The 24,717-nt window shown below is 37.7% G+C and overlaps 1 pseudogene; it reads right to left on the reverse strand.

Moving 5' to 3' along the window:
* Positions 1-17,416: 17,416 nt before the first annotated feature.
* LOC135718316 (uncharacterized) lies at positions 17,417-19,297 on the reverse strand (annotated as a pseudogene).
* Positions 19,298-24,717: the final 5,420 nt, after the last annotated feature.

The raw sequence follows: 24,717 nt of genomic DNA on the forward strand, positions 1-24,717 counted from the left end.
ATATATTGAACACATATCTACATATATGTCACGGATACTTTCCATATAATTTTACATATATCTGAAATATATTCTACCATATATTACAAATACATGTGACACTATATCTGTACATATATTGTTAATACATGTTCCCATATATTTGTACATATATTTCACATATTTTCCATCTATTTTAACATATATTTCAAATGTATTCCGCAATATATTGAACACATATCTACATGTATGTCACGGATACTTTCCATATAATTTTACATATATCTGAAATATATTCTACCATATAGTACAAATACATGTAACACTATATCTGTACATATATTGTTAATACATGTTCCCATATATATGTAAATATATTTCACATATTTTCCATCTATTTTAACATATATTTAAAATGTATTCCACAATATATCAATCACATATCTACATATATTTAATGTATATATTTCCATATAATTTTACATATATTTGAAATATATTTTACCATATAGTACAAATACATGTGACACTATATCTGTACATATATTGTTAATACATGTTCCCATATATTTGTACATATATTTCCATCTGTTTTAACATATATTTAAAATGTATTCCGCAATATATTGAACACATATCTACATATATGTCACGGATAGATTTCCATATAATTTTACATATATCTGAAATATATTCTACCATATAGTTCAAATACTTGTGACACTATATCTGTACATATACTGTTAATACATGTTCCCATATATATGTACATATATTTAACACTTTTTCCATCTATTTTAACATATATTTAAAATGTATTTCACAATATATCAATCACATATCTACATATATGTCACGGATATATTTCCATATAATTTTAAATGTATTTCAACTATATTTTACTATATAGTACACATACATGTGACACTATATCTGTACATGTACTGTTAATATATTTTAGCATATAAATCACAATACAATATGGCGTATATTTATTAACGTAATATTGCATATATTTTTAGATGCATAAACACATATATTATATTCATGTGCAATATATTGAAAGCGGCAATAATTTGTATATTTTGCAATATACTGCAATATATTACATATATTTACAATATATGTGCCATCAATATATTATTACATGTATTGTCAATAAATAATATATTGGAAAATGGAAAGGAAAATAATATATTCTAATATATTACAATATATTTCAAGTAATACATTGGTGAATATATTTTCCTTTCGTAAGGGTGTACCTATAAATATAGGCCGAGTACAGCCATCACAATCTGTTACTTAATATCTTAATATCACTGTATAAATAAAGGTGACTTCACTATGTGCTTGAACCGTTAACAAACATTTAAACAAGTCTTACCTTTCTTGAATAACCATCTATTCCACCGAAGATAACCATGTTGTACCTGATAAAAATTTAAAACACTTAAAAAAAACATGGCCTGTGGTTATATCAGAAGTGTCATGTTTTCACTATAATTTCATACGAGAAACAGGACATAAAAAATCAGAGCATTAATGATGACTTTTTAATTGTGTTATTTTATAAAGGTTAATTAATACTAAGATTGCAGACATACCTGATGAGTTTATGGTTGGTGTCTATGTGCACCAGGTACTTTGGGTAAGGAACACTATATATTCTCAGAGCAATACATCTCAAGTTGATCATCCTGGAGAGAACACCAACACTGTCCACACGATGCATGGATGCACACAACCTATCCCACTGTACACGGTGCCCCTGCGCCAGTAGAGTCCCTCGAATCATACGATATCCTGCGTCTGGCATGGAGTTCTTAACCTCTGTGACAAGGGCATCAAGCTCTTCCTCTGTGCATGTGCTTTACAAAGCTCTCACAGACAAGTTGTTTTCATTCATCCTTCTGAACATGTCACAGTGTCAAACTGTGTTCTGTGTTTTGTAATATGTATTAGTGTTGTTCCCCGAGTTAGCCACCAGATGTCTCTTGTCTTCACTGTCACATGTGCCATGAACTGCATATCCCATAATCCTGTCTGTCATCATTGATCATTGTTTTCAGCTGTTCCCACTCACCTTGTTAGTGTTGTGTATTTAAGCCCTGTCTGTTCAGTCTTTGTTGTGGATTCCTTGTTATATGTCACATCGCCTTCTGTGTCTGTGTTTTGGATTATTGTTTGGACTGTGTTTATGGATATTGACCGGACTGTGTTTATGGATATTGACCTTTTGCCTGTACGGATTATGATTTTGGATCACCCCTATTAAACTGCTTTTGGTTTAAGATGGAGTAAGACGTGAGTTTTGTAGCTCCGCTGATTTTCACTCAAATTTCATTAAAACATGACAACATAAAGCTAGTTAGTGCTTGCGAACTGTTAATAGGGTTACAAACGCTAAACATCAATCGCAATTCTCCTGCTTAAATGCCGTCGAAGAAACAAGGAAAGAAAGATGTCGCTGGAGGAGAAAGTGCGGCCGAATCAGCGGGCTCGCCGGAAGAGGCCAGCGCAACCGAAGGCAATAACCCGGTGCTGCTTGCTATTGAATCTCTCCGATTAGAGCTGGGCAAAGTTAAGACTGATATTAAAGAGAGTCTGAAAGGAGAGATGGCGACGCTGGAGAGGAAAATTGATGCAAAATTTGATGCAATGCAGTTAATCAGAAATGACCATCGCACTACTCTCGAACATCTTGAACAGAACGCTACGGCCTCGTCAGATGCGGTTACGAAACTACAAGCTCATGTTAAAAGTTTGTCCGAGCAGGTGTCAGAATTAACAGAGAAATGCATCGATCTGGAAGTACGTTCTAAGAGGCAAAATATAAGAATCGCGGGGATCCGAGAAGGATTGGAAAACGGTCAAGGTGCTAGAGAATTTGTAGCTAAGCTGCTGATGGAGGTGCTTGAATTAGATGAGCTGCCTGTGCTGGATCGCGCGCATCGAGCTCTACGCTCCCGGCCTGATGACAATGACCCTCCGCGTCAGTTTATTGCACGGGTGCATCAGGGCCACACAATGGAAAAAATCATGCGTAAAGTATCATCACAAAGAAAACTAACCTTTAACGGTCGCTCCATCCAGATCTTCAGAGATTACCTGTCGGCTGTGGTAAAACGTCGAGCTGCCTTTGCCAAAGTAAGACAGATCCTGCGGGATAAACCCGGGGTGAAGTTTGGAATTCTGTATCCAGCGAAACTTCGGGTGACGTACAGCGAAGGAGAGAAGCTTTTCACCGACGCGAATGAAGCATGGAAATTTGCTATCGAACATTTTGGCGCAGATAAGTAAATATTGGAAAAGTACTGCAAGATTAACAGTTTCTGTTATGTAGCGGACTTATGTTGGACTTGTGTGTGAAGTCTCTGCAAGTAATATGCGAAGGTCGGCTTTAATCTTTTATTTTTTGTTCTTTATCATACGTTTTTGGTGCCTTATACTTCGTGGTAAGTTATGCTGTACATTTGTTCTGGTAACAGCTAAACATGTTCTGTTAACTAATGTTTTGTTGGGAGGGTGGGACAGTGCTAAATGGTTCCATGGTGACCACTACATGTGTGTTGGTAATTGGTTAGAACAGATTATAATCACTGTGTATGTTAAATAATCTAAATGCAAAAGGGGCGTGTTTAAGTTTCTCTACTTGGAATGTTAAAGGTGTGAATGAACCAGTTAAGAGAGGGAAAATATTATCTCATTTAAAATCACTGTCTGCAGATATTATGTTTCTACAAGAGACCCATTTGAAACGTACTGCACATGTTAGACTGAGATGCAAATGGATTGGACAAATATATCATTCCAATTTCTGTGCCAAATCTAGAGGAACAGCTATCCTTATTTGTAAAGGAGTTCCATTTAAACATAATTTGACTATTTCAGATAAAGAAGGGAGATATGTAATTGTTGTTGGGGAAGTATTCTCTGTGCCATTAACACTAGTCAATATTTATGGACCAAATGCTGACAATCCTGAGTTCTTCAAAAAAGTTTTTGATCTAATTCCATCTATCTCAGACACAAATCTTATAATTGGGGGTGACTTTAATTGTGTTCTTGACCCATATTTGGACAAGTTCTCCACAAAAATAGTCAGCTCCAACTCCACAAAATTTCTGAATGCTTATTAGGCCTGTCGCGATAAACGATAAATCGATTAATCGCACGGTAAATAAAATGAGCTCGATCATTTTTTCGGCCGCAATAATTCACATTTGCATGCTTGTTTGTTTTCCTTGTCTCTCTCTCTCTCTACCAAAGAGACTGGATGACCGCTCCGTGCAACGAGTGACAAGGAGTGAACCCTCGTCAGTCATTTGTCAGTCGCATGATCTGTGTGGGGAGGGGGGACTCCTGGTGTAGCCAATCACAGTAGGCGTAGTGAGGAAGATGAGCGCCGCGTGAGAAGTGTAGCAGGAGAAAACACTAGTTGAGACGAGAGTTGGAGAAAAATATGGATTTACTAGAGGCTGTTTACACTTGTCATTAACATGCGTTTTTATCGATCGGATCACAATGTTTTACGTCTTTTCTGACTTTTCTGACACAAGGTGAACAGTGCTATTTTTAGCCTTTCATTGAAAAACTAAAGCGGGTGATCTCCGCAGTTTCATTTTGCAAGCGTGTGAAAGTTGCGCGATCTTATTTCATCAATTGCGCTGAAAATTCAGAGAAAGCTCTAACATATACATGTAGAAAATACTGTGCAGCATGTTTACTTGCTTAACAAGCAGTGGACATAATATTAGTTTGCGTCCATATAAACTCATAATTACTCCCGCTGGCGTTCAAATGACAGTGGAGAGACTCGCCCACCGTCTCGACAGACCACCCCTCACAGTATTCAGCACAGAAGCGGTCGAAAGTGGACAAAAGAGACGGATTTAAATACCAGGTGTAAACGTGATACAGTATGTCTCTCTCGTCCACTTGTGATCTGATCAAAAACACATCTTAATACCAAGTGTAAACAGCCAAGTTTCAAAACCAAACGCTACAGCTGAAGTGTGGGAGTACTTTGGATTTAAACCTAATGACCGAGGTGAACCACTAAACCTGAACGAGCCGTTATGTCGCATTTGTGGTAAAAACGTAGCAGTTTGTAGTGGCAACACGACAAACATGCATATGCACCTAAAACGCAATCATCCTGTTATTTTGTTCTTTTCTTGTGGATATTTAAAATGTCTTCCAGTTCCAGTATTACTTATTGTTTAGAAATAAAAGTTTATAGATCTTTGAAAAGGTGTATCTGCATTATTATAATGGCCCCGGAGCATCAATGTTATCGTCTATCGCGATAAATTCTGAGGCAATTTATCGTCTAGCAAAATTTGTTATCGCGACAGGCCTAATGCTTATATAAGTAATTCTAATATGTTTGATGTATGGCGAACTCTCTATCCATCAGCTAGAGACTACTCATTTCATTCCCAAGTACATAACATCTATACCCGAATAGATTATTTTATTTTGGATGGTAAACTTATGCCCCAGGTCTGCTCGGCTAAATACCATAATATAGTGATCTCCGATCACAGTCCAGTGACCTTTTCTATTAAGATTGATAATATGGAGAAACCACAAAGAAATTGGAGACTTAATTCTCATTTACTTACAAATAAAGTTTTTATCAATCACTTAAAACAGGATATACATTTTTTTTTTTTTTTTTTAATTAAATGACAAACCTGACACTTCTATGGGGGTACTATGGGACACATTTAAAGCATACATTAGGGGGTGTATTATTTCCTATCAAGCATTTCAAAGAAAGAAAAATAGGGCTGAATTAGAGCTATTAGAAGTTCAAATTCGCGAATTAGAAGTGGAAAATGCTAAACACCCATGTATAGAAAAATATAAAAAAAATTGTGCACTTAAATATAAAGTGAATGAAATTCTCGCTTCCAAAATTTTAAAATCCTTTCAGTATGTAAAGCAAAAATACTTCGAATTTGGTGATAAACCTCAGAAACTCTTAGCTCGACAACTCCGTAAATCAGTAGCTGAACGTACAATATACAAAATTAAATCAGACACTGGAAAATTCCTAACGTCCTCTAAGGATATAAATAGTAAGTTTCAAGCATTTTATGAGTCACTGTATTCATCTAAAGGAAATATAGATCCTTCAGTTATAGTACAGTTTCTAGACCAACAGAACCTACCCGCATTAAATCAAGAACAAGCTGAAGAGTTAGGTGCAGAAATTACTATTAAAGAAATTTCAGATAATATAAAATCTCTAAAAGGATGTAAAACTGCCGGGCCGGATGGATTTTGTAACGAATTCTATAAAGCCTACTATGAATTACTATCACCTTATTTATATAGGGTTTACAAACAAGCATCTATAGATCAGTCTCTGCCCTCCTCCCTAAATGAGGCAATTATTATTGTAGTCCCAAAAAAAGGAAGGAACCCAGAAGAACTTGGCTCTTATAGGCCGATTTCACTTCTAAATACAGACCAAAAAATTCTGGCAAAAATTTTGGCATGCAGACTAAATACAGTGATAAGTAACTTGGTGCATCCAGATCAAAATGGCTTTATACCAAAACGTAACTCTTCTTCTAATCTTAGGCGTCTTTTTAATATTTTGTATTCGTCCAAAGCCCAGAAACAAGATTTTGCCATTCTCTCATTGGATGCAGAAAAGGCATTTGATCAAATTGAGTGGCCTTACCTATTTGCTGTACTGAAGAAATTTAATCTTTGAGATAATTTCATCTCATGGATTAGAGTGTTGTACTCTAATCCATGTGCAAGAATTCTTACAAATCAATCAATATCTTCTCGTTTTGAATTACACAGAGGCACAAGACAGGGCTGTTCGATGTCACCTCTTTTGTTTGCATTAGCGATTGAGCCTCTAGCTCAGGCTATTAGAGCCCATTCAGGTATTAAAGGCCATAAAACTAAAAACACTGATAATAAATTGGCATTATATGCAGATGATGTAATTTTATTGATTTCTGATCCCAATAGTAGCATTCCAAATATCCTTAAGTTGATTAATTACTATGGCACATTTGCAGGATATAAAATTAATTGGGACAAGAGTGTGTTGATGCTAGTTACTATCAAGGACTCTTCTTGGCTTCAGGGATTGCCCTTTAAGGTTGCTTCAGAACAATTTACATACCTAGGAATTGAGGTGACAAAAAAGTTTTCCAATCTGGTTAAAGCCAATTTTCAACCCCTGCTGTCGAAATTTAATTCCTTGATTGGTTTTTGGAGAACACTTCCTCTATCTCTGGTGGGAAGGGTAAATGCGATCAAGATGATTTTTCTCCCACAATTTCTATATGTGGTACAGAACATTCCGGTATTTCTGCCCAAATCCTTTTTCAAAAAGTTAGACTCTATCTTGGTCCCATTTGTTTGGAATTATAAAACCCACAGGATTTCGAAACAACACCTGTGTAAATCTAAAATACAGGGAGGACTCGCGCTACCTAATTTTCTCTTTTATTATTGGGCTGCGAATCTGAGGTTCTTGACTTCATGGATAGATTTAACACCGGTGTGGGATAGTTGGTTGGTGCTGGAACAGGAAGAATGTGCCCCATACTCTATTAATGCAATTCTTTTATCACCCAAAGGTATAGCTAGTTCACTTTATAATCACAATCCTGTTATTCATAATTCTATTCGTATTTGGAAACAATTACTGACACATTTTAAATCTACACAAATGTCATTTCTGTTATCAATCTCAGCTAACCCTGCTTTTTGCCCTTCGGTGTTGGATAATGCATTTGAGATTTGGAAAAAGTTAGGGTTATGGAAAATAGGGGATTTATATGTGAATGGAAAATTTGCCTCCTTTCAAAGTTTTGTGAAAAATACAATATCCCCTCTAATCATTTCTTTAGGTACCTTCAGATTAGAGACTTTGTGAAGTCTAACATTCCTAATTATGCCACAACTTCACCTATGTATTTGGACACATTGTTGGAAAGAGGTCTTCGAGGGGGTAGTACCATCTCGTTGTTTTACAACGCTTTAGACCAGGTGAAAAGTCCATCTATGGTGAAAATTAAATCTGCCTGGGAAGAGGAACTTGCAGTAGAAATTTCTAGTGAAATTTGGGAACAAAGTCTTGAACTGGTCCACAGATGCTCCGTTAATGCAAGACATTGTCTCATTCAATTTAAAGTGCTTCACAGGCTTCATTATTCCAAGTGTAAATTAAATAAAATTTTCCCAGATGTGTCTACAGTATGTGACAAATGTCAAATTTTAGACTCTAACCTGTCTCACAGCTATGTCATGTGTCCAAAATTACAAAGTTTCTGGATCAAAATTTTCCAGGTATTTTCAGATACTTTGGATACTCTTATTGAACCTGATCCTATACTAATTATATTTGGAATTTCAGAAGAATTTTTGAGACTTACTCGGGTACAACAACAGTTTGTTTCATATGGGATAATAACTGCTAAAAAACTTATTCTTTTGTTCTGGAAGAAAAAGGAAGTGCCAGCTCTTAAATTATGGCTGACAGAAATGTCAAGCACACTACATCTGGAGAGAATTAGATATACGCTAATGGATAAGACTTTGATATTTGGAAAAATTTGGTCCCCTTTTATTTCCTTTTTGCAATCTTGTGATTGATTAATTTGTTTACCAGGCCTACTTTACCTATTATTACCATTGGATAGCACTTAGGGGTTGTATTTTTTAGGTGGGGAGGGTAATTTTATTTATATTTTCTGTTTAATAGTTATTTTTATGTCTCCTGTGTATGGGTTTTGTATTTTTTCTTTTAATGCATATTTGTTAAATGTAAGTTTTGTTTTGCATAAAATGTAATTACAATGGACTTGCGGTTAAAATCTCTAATAAAAATATTTAACACAAAAAACTGCTTTTGGATCTTACTATTTGTGTGTGCGAGTCGTGACAGAAGGAATCCACCATGAAAAGATCCAGCGGATTGGGGATCCGGATCAGTCCACCCGCTACTGCTAGGGAGAGAGTCGAGCGGATAAGCAACGTAAGGGCCCTACGCCAGCATGGTCAACCGGTGGGTTGTCTGGCACCTGTTCATCAGAGGGTCACGGTGGTAGAGGGGACTGTTTTCAACAGGGCTGTGTCCATGCCGGCACCCGTTCTCAAGATGGCCGCCACTAAGCCAGCAGCTGTTCTCAAGATGGCCGTCACATTGCCTACACCTACGTTTGAGACCGCCACGGTTATACCGGCCTTTACTTACCAGATGGCCACAGCCTCACAGTCACCTGCTCTCAGGAGAGCCATCATCATACCTGCACCGGTGCTCAAAGAGGCACCAGAGGTATGTGCTTTTAACTCAGTGCTTCCCGTGTTGGCCATGGCTCTGTGGTGCGGGTGGTCGCTCTTTTGCTCTTTTGTTCAGCACGATGTGGAGCCGAGTGAGTCATCTGAGCCGAGTGAGTCATCTGAGCCGAGTGAGTCATCTGAGCCGAGTGAGTCATCTGAGCCGAGTGCTGAACTCTCGGCCTGTTTCAAGATGGCGGTTCTTAAGCTCCCTGCCCTCACTGCCTGGTCCAAGAAGGCCAGGGTTGAACTCTCGTTCCTATTTAACCTGGTCCAGAGGGCCTCTTTCTATTGTCTCCCTCTACACAGGTTCCTGACACCACCAGTACCACCCTGGGTTCCGATCCAGCCGGCTCCGCCCTGGCTTCCTGCCTTGCTGTGGTCCCTGCCTCCGCCCGCGGCCCCGCCCTGGCTCCGGCCTCCGCCCGCGGCCCCGCTCCGGCCTCCGCCGCCGGCCCCGCCCTGGCTCCGGCCTCCTGCTCTGCCGGCCCCGCCCTGGCTCCGGCCTCCTGCTCTGCCGGCCCCGCCCTGGCTCCGGCCTCCTGCTCTGCCGGCCCCGCCCTGGCTCCGGCCTCCTGCTCTGCCGGCCCCACCCTGGGTTCTAGACCCTCCATCCCTCCCCCAGGTCCACCTCCGTTCCTCCACCCACCTGAACTTTTGTGTTTTGTCGTTTGGAGTGTCTGGGAGCCACTCCTTTAGAGGGGGGTACTGTCACAGTGTCAAACTGTGTTCTGTGTTTTGTAATATGTATTAGTGTTGTTCCCCGAGTTAGCCACCAGATGTCTCTTGTCTTCACTGTCACATGTGTCATGAACTGCATATCCCATAATCCTGTCTGTCATCATTGATCATTGTTTTCAGCTGTTCCCACTCACCTTGTTAGTGTTGTGTATTTAAGCCCTGTCTGTTCAGTCTTTGTTGTGGATTCCTTGTTATATGTCACATCGCCTTCTGTGTCTGTGTTTTGGATTATTGTTTGGACTGTGTTTATGGATATTGACCTTTTGCCTGTACGGATTATGATTTTGGATCACCCCTATTAAACTGCTTTTGGATCTTACTATTTGTGTGTGCGAGTCGTGACAGAACAGTGTTGCACGAGACACCAAGTAAATTTGCAATAGACTGGGTTGGAAGCCCGAGTTCTATTAGATGGGTAAGGTTGGTTGTAGAAACTGAAATTCTTGGACGTCCACGTCCATGTCCTGGTTCCAGCTCCATTGATACAGATACGTCCTCCAATGCCTCCATATCTCTCAGACACTGTATAAGGTTGCTCAGATTTGTAAGAGCTACCATGACATCCTCTGACATATGTACCATTTCAGCCAGGGCACTAATAAATACTAGTTCCTCTGCAAATTAACTCTAGGTAGTCAATGTTCAGTGGCTGTCTCTCCAAGGCATGAACTAAACAATCGTGAAGTCGCTGAAGAATTTTTTTTATTTATTTGACAGGGACAATGCGAACATACATAGTGTCAAAGCAAGCTTATCACTAAAGTCCTGCATAAAAAGTTTATAGCAAATGCTAATTTTCAACTCCTGTCCCTGGTTGGGCACTAAAACAATACAAATTACATATACTATACTGCTTCAATTTAAAACAAATGAACATGATATTGACAATGCATGTCTCTAAATATACACAATAAGATGTACCCATAAAATTTACCCATAAGGTTTAAATACACACATATACCATATACAACTCATACCTACTAGTTAAAAATGAGTGCACCTTTGATTTGTTTTTAACCAGTTTTTTAGCCTGGAAGTAAACACATTAAAATCCAGTACATTCTTAATGTCAGATGGTAATGAGTTCCAAAGTTTTGAGCTCTTCACAGAGAAGGTCGTCTGAGCAAAACTGGTCCTACAAAATGGGATTTTACAGTCATGATTTGAAGAACCCCTAGTGACTCGAGTGCTGCTCTGTCTCTCAATAAATAAACTTAGTGGCACAGGTACTAAATGATTAATGCACTTATAAATTAGTTTAAGAAAGCAAAAGTTGCTAAAGCTCTCAAAATTCATTAAGTTATATTTTTTTTAAATGATACAGTGATGATGTCGTATTGGTTTTTTTGTCCATTATTTTTATTGCTCTATTGTATACAGAACGTATACATTTAGTTGCAGTAGGAGTGGCTTGAGCCCATGCTGTCATGCAATACGATATATAAGAAAAAATCATGGCATGCATCTACAGCAGGGCTGCCTGGTGCGGTATAAAACTTCTAATTAATTTAAAACAGTTAAGATTACTTTGGGTTGTTTTAAAAATCTTCTTTATGTGCTTATCAAACTTTAGTTGTGGATCTAAAACCAATCCGAGATATTTGAATTCTGTGACTGGATTAATTTGTTTATTTTGTATATTAACATTAAATCTTCCTTTTAAATCAAGTTTTTTAATGGAAAAACACATGGAAACTGTTTTTGTGAAATTTAAAACTAATTGATTTTGGATGAGCCATTGCTGGATGTCAAGCATACTAGTAGATAATACAGCTGCAGCCTGCTCAGGTGACTTGGCGGGTGCATAAATAACTGCATCATCTGCATATAGCTGACATCTGGCACCTGAGCAGTGCAGAGGCAAGTCATTTATAAAAAGACTAAACAGCACGGGGCCAAGTATAGAACCTTGCGGAATGCCCATTTTTATGTTTGACAGTGCGGATATGTTTTGATCAACTTTAACACACTGCACTCTAGACTGAAGGTAAGATGTAAACCACAACACTGCCTCATTTGAGAAATTAAAATGTAACATTTTAGATAAAAGCAAACTATGATTGACCGTATCAAATGCCTTTTTAAGGTCAATAAATACAGCTCCCACCACATTACCCTTGTCCAGGGACTTTTTTACATTTTCAATTAGACAGCAGTTTGCTATTTCGGTTGAATAACCTTGTCTAAACCCAAACTGGTGAGGATGAAGTAGCTGTCTGGCTTCTAAATAGTCACTCAATTGCACTACTACAACTTTTTTAATAATTTTAGATAAGACTGGTAAAATTGATATAGGACGATAGTTACTCATTGAGTCTTTGCTGCCACTTTTGAACACAGGAGTGATTATACCTTGTTTCCATGCACTGGGAAATGTACTAGTTCTTATCGAAAGATTAACAAGGTGGGTCAATGGTTTAACAAGGTCATCCTTATACTTTTTAAGAAAACAACTGTTCATCCTAAAAATGTCATCAGACTTGACATTTGGAAGTTTATTAATTATTTCTGCGACTTTTACATCTGACACCTCTTTCAAATAAAAAGAATCTGTTGAGGTTGCTCTCAATGGATAATTGAGAGGATTGACAAGCCGGAATTCTTTTGTTAGTTCTTCAACAGATTGTACAAAATATGAATTAAATTCGTCAGCCATAGTGGCACAATCAGTTATACTATTTCCATTAATATTAAGTTCTGTAATCTTTTTATGTTTATTTGATTTATTAGTCAGATTGTTTAAATGCCTCCAAAGTGAATTATTGTTGCCTTTAGCACTATCAATTAAATTAGTGTAATATGTCACTTTTGCTTTTCGCAGCTCAGATACAACCTTGTTCCTTAAACTTCTATAAGTCAGGAGATCAGTGTTAAGTTTAGGGTCCGTGTACCTTCGGATAATTCGTTTATTCATTTTTTTCGTCAAAACGAAAAAACGAATAAACCGTTCATTTATCACAATTCCACTCTACAGGTGAACATAAAAAATCATTTTAGAACTATTTTAGGTTTGTTTCTGTCACATTTTGTTTTAATGCATAAAATGAATTTACAATAAAACCAAAACGAAATAATGAACCTTTTTGGGACCTGAGCGCGTTTTCGCCCACCGGAAGTGACGGAGACTATCTTTCGACGCTGATCGATGAACCTGAACCACCCGCCAGGCCTAATTAGTATCACACCTGATCAAGATGGATATGGATAACTACGTGCTTTTCCACGGAAGTAAACGAGTTACATTGAGGGAAGATGACATGCGGGTGGAGAAAATCTCGCGAATATTTCAGGTTTGTACATGTTTTCGTGTCTAATTCGTTAAACTATCTTTAACTTAGCCCATTTTGTGACTAGACAACTGTCGCTAGATTGTCGAAGGTTACCTTGTCTGATTAAGTAAATTTTGTCAATCATCTTTATAAAGTTTGCATGAATCTTATGCATGCTTTGATAAGTTAGTACAAATGTGTTTCTAAACCCTGTTTCTGGGCGACGACAGTAACGTTAGGCCTACCTTCTTGTATCATGACATGTATCACGAAACATCTCATGTTCACATTTTTTATGTTTTAAAGTGAGCTAATAAGCTACTGTGTTCGATATGGGAGACAAAAGAAGAACAAAGGCAAAATACTCCCCATGCAGTTCTCTCTTCCTTAATGTCTTGTACCAAGCACACGTGCACAAATAACCCACAACACCCATATAAAATCACACAACAAACGCATAGTACGAGTATTTTTTACTTTGAAGTTAATATTATTTTAAAACTGTGGTTTTTGATCACCAACTGCAGAAATTTGTGATCCTCTAATTACAAGAACATGTCTGTGACAGTTTACCTTATGTTCTTACTCTGTACTGTTTGGTTTTGTTTTGTAGGTCATCACTGACAGTCTGTATTTAACTGATGATAGAAATTTGGCAATTTTTCTAAATGCTGAAGGGTCTTTCAGTTCATTGGATTTGACCTTTAGGGCCCACTATGAGGTCCATGGGGATTCTTTGGAGACCTCTACAAACAGCCCAGCAACCTCTGCATTTGCCTCAATGCCAGGTCAGCGACGCTTCTCTTTCACAAGGCCAGCACAATCTGCATCTGCAACAACAGCCCATGCATGCCGAACCTGGACAAGGTTTGCAAAACTTAATTAATTATTACCTTATCAAATTGTGACACAGCATTGTAAATGTCATGATGCTTTGAAAATCTTTAAAGCATCACATATGCTTTGAAGTACCACATATACACACTAACTATTTAAGCTTTTATTAAGTCTATTGTTTTCAAATTTTAGAGCAATAAATGTTGCAGAGGTGCAAGATGGGAAACCTGTCCCAAAAAGTGTTGTTATGGTGCGGTTTTCGGAGTCTGAGGCCAACGTCCCAGGCATTGTTCAGAAGCTTCAAGTGGACTTAAGGGCTACAGAACCTCCTGTTTTGCTGGATGCTAATTGGAACGAAATAATGGATTCTGAGGGGACACGTGGTAACAAATTAACTTAAAGTTCATGTCACAACTCAGTATTGTTGGTTTGCTTTTGTATTTGTATGTAAAAACAGAAGTGACTGACCAAACCTTTGTCTAATTCCTCTTTTGAAGGTTCTCCATATTGGAGACAAAACTCCAGAAAAATTAATGCAATTCTCATTAGTCAGTTTGCCAAGCTTTATCATCGCCAAAAAAGGATGAGGTGAAAAATGTGTTTGTTGTTAAGCTTATTTTATAAGCCTTTAGAGATTAAATTCTTCTGTTTTCCTAGAATCATGTTGTATTATACCTTTTTTTCTGTATGTAGGGAAGAAGATTCTGGATTAAGGGATATTTTGGATAAGATTGAGGAGGTTTTGGAGGCATCGCATGGTCTAGAGCAGTGGTTTTCAATCTTGTCCTAGGGGACCCACTGCCCTGCACATTTTGCATGTCTCCCTTATCTAACACACCTGATTCAGATCATCAGCTCATTAAGGGAGAGATCCATGAACAGAACTGGGTGTGTCAGTTAAGGGAGACATACAAAATATGCAGAGCTGTGGGTCCCCTAGGACAAGATTGAAAACCACTGGTCTAGAGGTCTTCTACACTTTGAGAGCTCACCACACTGGCCACAAGGGACAGAAACCAAGTCAACACTAAGCAGGCATTGCATCTCAAACAGGCTTTTACCTGCCTTGTTTGTAGAGGTATGATGCTGCATTTACACCGACCGCGGTAAGGGCGTGAAGCGCGAGTGATTTCAATGTTAAGTCAATCTGAAGACGCGTTGACGCGCGTCAGGAGGTCCCGCGGCGCGGAAGAGGCGTTCGGCGCGGCGCGGAAGACGCGTTTCCGCCTCTTTCGCGCGTGAAGCTCGGGCGAAAGGCGCGAATTGAGCGTTGTGCGCGGTAAGCGCGAATGTTGTTTTTGTGCATCTTGCGGTTCACGCGAATTTGCGGCTGACGCTCGAGTTGAAAAATTTGAACTTTGGCGGAATTTCGCGCCGCGTTAACCAATCAGGAGCCTGCCTGCTGCTGTGGTGGCAGCCCCGCCCGCAGTCACTCATTCAAGCAGTCACTCGGAGCTATATGACACAAGTTCTTATTTCTATAGAGGAGACAGGAATAAAAAGGACCTCGTTTGGAAGAGTGTCAGTAAGGACTTTGGGCAACTTGGTAAGTTGTAATACACGCTTCACTTTTGAGTCACGTGACGTTTATCTGCCCGCGCCGTTTATTTTTTCCCATAGTAAGGTTACCTAATACAAAATTGGTAACTCTCTTGATAAATGCACAAGTAACATCAGTCATCTTGCAAACAGACACTCGCACAGCAGTTGCCCCTCCCACAAGAAGCGGATTTTGCTTCGGACGCGCGTCAAATGCTTGCTTTTTCCGCGCGTCTACTCCGCTCTACACGCGCGAATGCATCCAAATTGTTCAAGCAGCAAACCACGCGCGGTAGACGCGATTTTGACGCCCAAACCGCGTTTGGTGTAAACTCAGCATGAGACGCCAGGTGGTTGTTGTATTAACATATGGCTTCTTAAAGGTTACAGTTCACCCAAAAATTAATTCGGTCTCTTACTCGACCTCATTATAGTACAAACCTGTATACATTTCTTTGTTCTGCTGAACACAAAGGTAGATATTTGGAAGTCAATAATGCCTCTGTTTCCTGCTTTGTTACAAATGTTTCTTTGTGTTCAGCAGAACAAACAAATGCATACAGGTTTGAAACAGTATGAGAGTAAGTAAACGACACAATTTTCATTTTTAAAGGCGGAGTCCATGATGTTTGAAAGCCAATGTTAATATTTGAAATCACCTAAACAAACACGCCCCTACCCCAATAGAATCTGGACCTTCTGTTGATAGACCCGCCCCACACATACGCAACCCGGCATTTGATTTGATTTGATTGGCTATAAGTGTGTTTTGGTAGTCGGCCCGTCTTCTTTTCAAAAGCGTTTTTCAAACATCGTGGACTCCGCCTTTAAGTAAACTATCAAATAAAAGGCAAAATAGGGTTTTAAATTAAACATTGTTTATGCACTCAATTTTCCAGTGCAGTGCTTTCACTTTGAATAAAAAGTTCATTCTGATGAAGATAATTCTACATTGCCATTTGTGACCTGAGAAAGTTAAAAAAAAAGTCTACCCAAAACTGAATGATGGCACTGAAATAATCATGTGTATTCTGTGTTTTCACAGACATCATCAGTGAACCTGTGCTGTCTGAGTGTTGCCGGAGCCTTGTTGGCTGTAGAGGTTGCATAGAACAGTGGGCATCAACTTCAAACCAGTGCGTGAAGTGCAGGTCTGAGTTCTCTATGAACAACATCATCAGGGTAGCTGGTCTGTCAGCTGTTTTAGATGTTGTGAAAGAGCTTGAAAGTAGAAGTGTATAATGCTTTAATCTTTTTTCTCGAGTTGGTGAAATTTTAACTGGTTACAGGTTGTCAAATTATACACAGAAAAATTGTTCCCTAGAAATGTTTGTTTAACATGTGTTATGTAGTTTTGTTTCACAGTAAGACTGTGTTTATGTTAAGTATTTCAAGGTTGCACACACGCATTCCAAGGCAAACAACAAGACAAGTTTTGATTAAGCTGTTTTATTTGCCTGTCCTCAATTAAAAATGAAAATTGTATTTAACCATTTAATAACTGTGAAAATAAAAAAATTACAAAAGTTTACGAACTTGTTTTATAACAGTTATCAAACTATAATCTCTTATAAATCTTTACAAAGAATGCATGGGAGTACACAGACCTGCTTTAAGGATTGGAATATCTGTGAGTAATATTGATAAGGGACATAACTGCTTCCTGGAAAACTCTGTAATTGTTGTTAATTACATCGTTGTACAGAATGGACAGGTCAGAAAACTGCTCATTAAAGTATTGCTCTGCATATGTACATTCCTCTTCTGTTTGGAAAGGGCAGACGCCATATTGTTGGTGTGGTGAGCGCAGATCCCATTTCTTGTAAGTACATGTTTGCTGCGACTGTGGAATTGGGTAGCAAATCTTCATGTATCTTTTTTAAACAACCACCTTCCCCCAAAACATTTAAAACACCTTTCCCTGCAATCAGTGTTTCTTGTTTAAAATGACATACACGTAAAAATTGATATACGTATAATTTAAGTATATGCTTTAAGTATACCTGGAATTCTGTGGGCATTTTATGAGTCCACTACTCTTCTTACACCAACACTGGCCATCTGGCAGGCAAGATCTGATACACAGTAGCGAGTGGTATTGTCTTCCATGTCTATCATTTCTTGGTCAGTCAGCTGAATCAAGGCTTCCTTAATGGGGTAATTAACCCGGTTGTTTATCTCAGGCAAGATACGCTCAATTCTGTGGTTCTGTTAACACAAAGCAATATTGGCATCTTCTATTTTAATGAATGTAAAACAAATGGTCTGTAGCAGTGTTTTGGAGAGCAAGGGCTACAACAATGCATAACATAATCTGGGGGGGGTACTATTTTGATATAGTCTACTCAAAACTTTTGTTTTATCTTACTTGTTGATACGTTTTATTGTTTCAAATGTTAACATAAAATAAATAAACCAATAAGTTAATATAAAACTGTCATAAATATTAAAATTGAGGCAATTAGTAGAATGTGCTTTGGCGGGCAACTTGAAGACAACTTGTCTATAGGGTCTTATCAGGTATATAAATGCTCTTACATTATTTAAAAAACAAAATACTCACACTTGTTGAAGGTGTTTGCTTGTATGGCTCCCTTCTTGTATTATATCTGTATGGTGATAGGATCTCTTGCATAAACAGACATAAATAAAACTCTTTCCCACGGTCTACACGTACTTGATCCCACATTCCATTAGAAAGAACAGCTGGGCTAAAATACAGCAGAAAATGTTAATAAAATCCTAAATGCAAACAGTTGACTTCAAAACACATGAATTAATCTTAAATTATCTATTTATTTTACCATAAAGGTGAAGTTATTTTTTACTATAAACTTACAAACTCACCTGAAAACCTCCTCATAGATGGTGAGGTTGTTTTTTACAGGCATGGTTGCATGACCCACGACTCTGAAACTGTATCCATCAACTGCAATCACATGTGTAACCCCAAACATCACGAGTTTTTCATTTTGGTCCATGTGCATTTTGTGACCAAAATATTCAGCATTGTACGGAACTGGGTTCAGGTTTCGTGCACCCTGGAAAGGTAAAGTGTAACCAATGATAATTAGTCTACTGGTTACGAATTTAAGATTTATAATGTAATATACATATTACCAAATGGGCAATAGTACAATACTACAATAACACTATTAAACACTTTAGCATTATGAAATGTAGGACACCTGAAAACGAGCTTGGTGGTAAGGTGGATTGACAAGCCTCAGTGCTGCTCCCACGCGGCGCTCTGAAGCATGGAGACCCTTTGAGGCCAGGTAACCTGTCATCATTTTTCGTCCAAACGTCGGTCCTGTCTGTAAACAAATTTTCATTATACAGTAAGATCTCAATCTTAGCAAAGAGAGTATATTTCTCATAACTAAACCCACCTCTTAAATCGCACTGGCCACTGCCAACTCCAAAGAATCATTCGACAATTGCCCCCTCGTTACCAGCTTGCGGCTGCCAAGAAACTTCTTGATGCTGGATACTGACTGGCCTCTATTTATTCCAATAGCCTTCAAGGCATTGGAAACATCAGAATAAGTTGCTCCGTTACTTATCATATCATTTATGAGTTCAACGTGGTTCTCTAGCACTGACCCCATCTTGACTGACAACAATCTGCCATCTGGTGTTTCGCCAGCGCACGTAACAAGAGGTTTCCAGAGTTTCCAACTCTCGCGAGACCAAGTTTGCCGCTAACCACAGCTTCAAAAACAAGCGCTATATTATTATTATTATTATTATCCTCTAAATTATTTATGATCAAGGGGGGCAGATTTGGTTTGAACATTGGAGGGGTGTCAAACGTGTAGGCCATCATTCATTTTTTTAATCTAAAATTAATGAATCAAATTAATCTCACATCAAATTAAATTGTTTTCTATTCCTATAGCAGATAAAATATTATTTAGTTAGATTCAACATAGACTTTAGACATAGACTGTTATTGTAGGCATATCAATAGATTCAACATAGACTTTGTTATCTACAATTATAGGCATATGACATAGGCTACAATGGCCATGACATTTTTTAGAAGCTGCATCTGAAGTGACAAATTAGGCCTACATGTGATTTAAATATCAAACTAAAAGTGGCTGCAAGATTTTCATTTAATCGATTGGAGAGTCATTCACATTTGTTAAGTTTTAGCAGGTGGGTTAAATCAACAGCCCCAATATATTAATCATTATATAAATATTTGGTGGGGGGAGGTGTCATGTAGCTGTAACATTGGCACATATTTATTGTAAATATGTGGCTATGTTACAGCTAAATATTTACTACAATAAATACTTTTTGCAGAGATCATTAAAACAATGTATTTATCATTGGACAGCACGGTAATAAAAACACTATAATAATATATAAAGTAACAAAATGTACTATAATAATATGGTTTAAATGTATTTAATTGTATTATTAATTATTCATAATATTAGGTGTACTTATTCATTTATAATGATTAATACATTACTAAATATTTTTAAATATCTGTGAGCTACAACATCCATTACATTAATACATTTCTGTCATTTTCATCAACATATGTAGGCCTTATTAAAAACAATTAACATAACAATAGGCTAGTTAGGCTACTATAGGCTTCTTAGTGATATGTATAAGTAAGAATATATTGAGATATGTCAAAGACACTCTTTAAAAAAATAACAATACCTGAACAACACGTGTGTGAGATCTGAAGGTTTTTCAAAAACATGAGATTGGCTGAAATTCGGGACATTGGGCAGCCGTTACGGGTGGATCGTCCAATAATAATTTAATTTATTTATTTTATTTAATAATAAAAGATAATTAATTTCAAACTGAACCAATCATAAAAATATAAGTACATATGCATATAAGTAAATTGATATAATACGTATATAAGTATTTTATACTTCATACAATAATAGTTAGATCATAATAGTTTTCTTTATTTTATTTAATAATAAAAGATAATGCATTTCAAACTGAAGTTACTGAACCAATCATTTATTGTTAAAATAAGTAACTTTACATAAATTTATATACGTATAGAGGTATTTTTTTGAACACATGTGCCTCGCCCTCGACCAATCTGACTCCTTCACGTGACTGGCTGTCTGTCACTGCCTGCGCACTTTCAACTGTCCTCGCGGCTTCTGCAACTTTCGCTCTCTAAAAAGGTCCTATTGTCTTTGTGCATATAGAAGAATTAGATAAATTAATAGAAACAAACAATACAACTTTAAATTCACACTTGAGCTATAGGCTACCGAGGTTGTGGAGGCTCGACGTTAGCATATTTTGCGGAGGTTTTAACTGCTGCCAGCACTCCCGTGCCTTATCAGTGCATATCTTAATGCGCGTCTATATAAAAAAACAAACAAGATGCTGCAGCCAATGAGCCGGCATGGGCTGGCTGCAGGATGACTCAACCTCCTCGCTCATGTTTTATCTGACAATAACTACTCAAGATTTTGCTTCAGTATAATTTTCGGGACAATAAGAGCAGGATTCGGGACCGCAGCTTAGATTTCGGGACTGTCCCAAATTTTTCGGGACGTCTGGTAACCTGACAGATAAAGCTTTCCATCTCCTTTCCATTTCTTTCTGACCCTATTATTTCCTTTCTGATCCTTTCTGTTTTACATGGTATAATAATAAATAGTTTATAATAAATAGTTTAACATTAGGATATTAGTACCTTTCACTTTTATATCAAATCATCTCTTTCCCCCATTTTTTAATGAGTAATGCAATAATAAAAAATCAGTTTTATTAAGAGTAACCTCCAGAACAGCGTGACTACTAAATAAGGATAGTTCGCCCAAAAATGAAAATAATGTCATTAATGACTTACCCTTATGTCGTTCTAAACTCGGAAGACCTCCGTTCATCTTCGGAACACAGTTTAACACTCTGGGGTCGGCTGCGGCGCGGGCGCCGCAAACTCTTTATTTTTCGATCACTCCCCAAAGAGACTTAGATAACTCTGCTGATTTTTGACATACAGATATGATTTATACATAATTTAAAACGTTAAATTGTCTAGTTTTTTTCTGTCCACTCCCAATAAAAACAGCATGTTGTGCTTTTCGCAAAATTAAGAAAATAAACATGATGCGCGTTTTGTTCTCTCTCCCTCAGTGAAGTCCTTTCAGAAACACGTCAGAAAAATTAACTGTAACTTAACGAATATTTGTCATATAAACAAAAGATAAATGTCTACATAATGCTTGGAATGTCTGCTTTTGGAAGATGTAAGTGAAATCGAAAACAAATATTGTAATTCGTTGTTAACTGTATTAGAAGAGAGAGATGTACCGTCTTTATTCAGTTGCTTCATTATCTATAATGAGCCACGCCCCGCTCCATTGAAGAAAAGAGCAGAGATCATCCATATTCATTAGTCAACCCCACAGTCAATGGACATTCTGTCTCTGCAGCCATTCACTGCTGTGTTGAGTTTTAATCCGAGTGCTGGAAACATGACATCTACTTGTTTACTCGTGACTGTAACTAAAGTTATCTCCAGACGCGAGTGTGACTCGATCGACGTCCAAACGCACACACAAGCACACAATGCCTCATATTTGAAGCGCTTTGTGGTATCATTAAAAAAGATGCGATTGCACACATCACATACTTGTTTACTCGCGCCTAAATCTCCAGACAAACGCGAGTGTGTGTGCTTCGTCAGTGTGACGGGATCGATGTCCGACATATAAATCCTTATTTACTTGCGGATGTGTGTCAGTATCTCCAGACTCGAGTGTTTTCTTTGTCTTCCGTCAAACAGCTGAGGCGACGGGAACGCACATACACAAACACGGGAGACAGGAAACTCGACGTGCTTTTTGGTATTCTTATAAAATAGGCGATTGCAAACAGTACAATCCTTATTTAGTTGCGTCTAAGCGCATATCTCCGCACAGCAAGTTTATTAAACACAGGATCACTCTTATGTGCACACATTCACTGCTTTCATGATCAACACGTGAGGTAATGGAGGCGGCTGTAAACAAACATTGATAAGTTTATCACGCGTGTCCCTGGTTGTGTTTCTACTATAATGATTACAAAAACACAAATAGGAGTCCAGACAATGATAGGCAGTTGTTCTTTTGAGCTTTTTACTGCACAAAAGTAAACCTCTCGCTGGCCAACCAAACACAAACCCTGTGTTCAATTTATGATGGCCAAACAGTACCTTTACCATGATTAGGCTACTGGTTTTTAAAAGGTAACTTATACTTGTGATATTAATAGAAAATATTTCTTATATATATATATATATATATATATATATATATATATATATATATATATATATATATATATATATATATATATATATATATATATATATATATATATATATATATAATGTGTGTGTGTGTGTGTTTACATTATATTGAAAAGTAAACCTTATCATGGTTTTACTGAGGGTTACATTCCTGTTGAACATCCCCACAAGGCTTATTATGTGGCTCATTATTCAACTCTTTTGTCTCTCAGCTGTCAATGACTGATTATTCAGGAGCTTTCCCGCCTCCGCGCATACAGCCTTTCCCAAGCAAAAGTGTCTTAGAAATTGTAAATCAATGTATTGCTTTATGTGATTGAGTAGGCCATATGATTTTCACATCATATTGAAGAAAAAACTCTATACTACTAGATCCTATTTTGAAAAGTCTTGGGAAAACATGTTTAGAATGAGTTTTGTGGTGTTATATCAGTGACTTAAAAATTTTGCTTTTTCAAAAACCACGCATAAACATTTTTTTCTCAAAAATACAAACATGTACATACATGTTGATTATATGATATTGTAGCCCAGTTTGTGATGAACACAGTGTTATGAGACTTTTGCCATTAATATGTTTTCAAGCAACTGAAAAAAGCACAAATGTCAGTGCATGTCAAAACTTCCCCAGGGCCCTAAAAACCCCTTAGACCCCAGAGGGTTAAGATGTTTTATCGTTAGATTTAGTCCGAGAGCTTTCTATCCCCTTCATTGAAAATCTATGTATGGTTTCCATGTCCAGAAAGGTAATAAAACATCATCAAAGTAGTCCATGTGACATCAGTGGGTCAGTAAGATTGTGCTGATGCATCGAAAATACAGTTTGGTCCAAAAATAGCAGAATTACGACTTTATTCAGCATTGTCTTCTCTTCCGGCTCGAGCGAAGTCACGTGACTGTAGTGCCCTGTTCCTCAGACATGTTTGCTAAGTTTTTTTTTTTTTTTAACTTATAGCGTGCGTCTCCCCAGACTGTAAAGCTCGGGCGCACAAAACAAAAGAAAAATACAAGAAGCTGGGGCGGAACAAATAACAGTCAGCCGCATCGTACGTCAGCCCCGTCACTGACTTTATGCGGCGCCGCAGTTGGATGACGTCAAAGTACCGCGAGAGCTCTTCAAGAAATCTTACGCAGTAGTTTAATTTCGACTCGCTCTCGCGGTACTTTGACGTCATCTCTATGTCAGTTCTTGCAGCGCAGCATGAGTCCAGACACACAGAAGTTACACAGATATCGTTGTATTCTTCATATAATTGGCTACATGTTTTGTCTATCAATATTTTCCATGAAGTCATTGGCTGATGGAGGAACGAGCAAGCCATTGGTAACATCTCTAAAGGATGTCACGTTTTCGACGGCGCTGTTTGGATGATCTATTATACTACTTCCCTATTTTAAATACAAACTTTGAAGGCGGGTTCATGTGTTTAACGGAGTGTAAGCTCATATACCCTTACATGTTACGATTTAAATAGTCTTCAGATTATATATTATATTGTATTACCAGACATTCATGCGAAATCTGATGTAAACAATCTATATTTCACGGATTATACGCATTTGTGGACAAATATGGTCATTGGATAATCTGAAACAGACTGGATTCAACTTGTGATCCCCACAAAGGTAAAAAGAGTCATGTTTATTTTTGCGGGTTGTCATTTGGTCATAAAATACTACATATGATGCTAGAACATCTTTAAAAAGGGTTTTACAGGGGTATGGCTTAGC

Source organism: Paramisgurnus dabryanus, chromosome 10 (assembly GCF_030506205.2).
Source record: "Paramisgurnus dabryanus chromosome 10, PD_genome_1.1, whole genome shotgun sequence".
Taxonomy (NCBI): Eukaryota; Metazoa; Chordata; class Actinopteri; order Cypriniformes; family Cobitidae; genus Paramisgurnus; species Paramisgurnus dabryanus.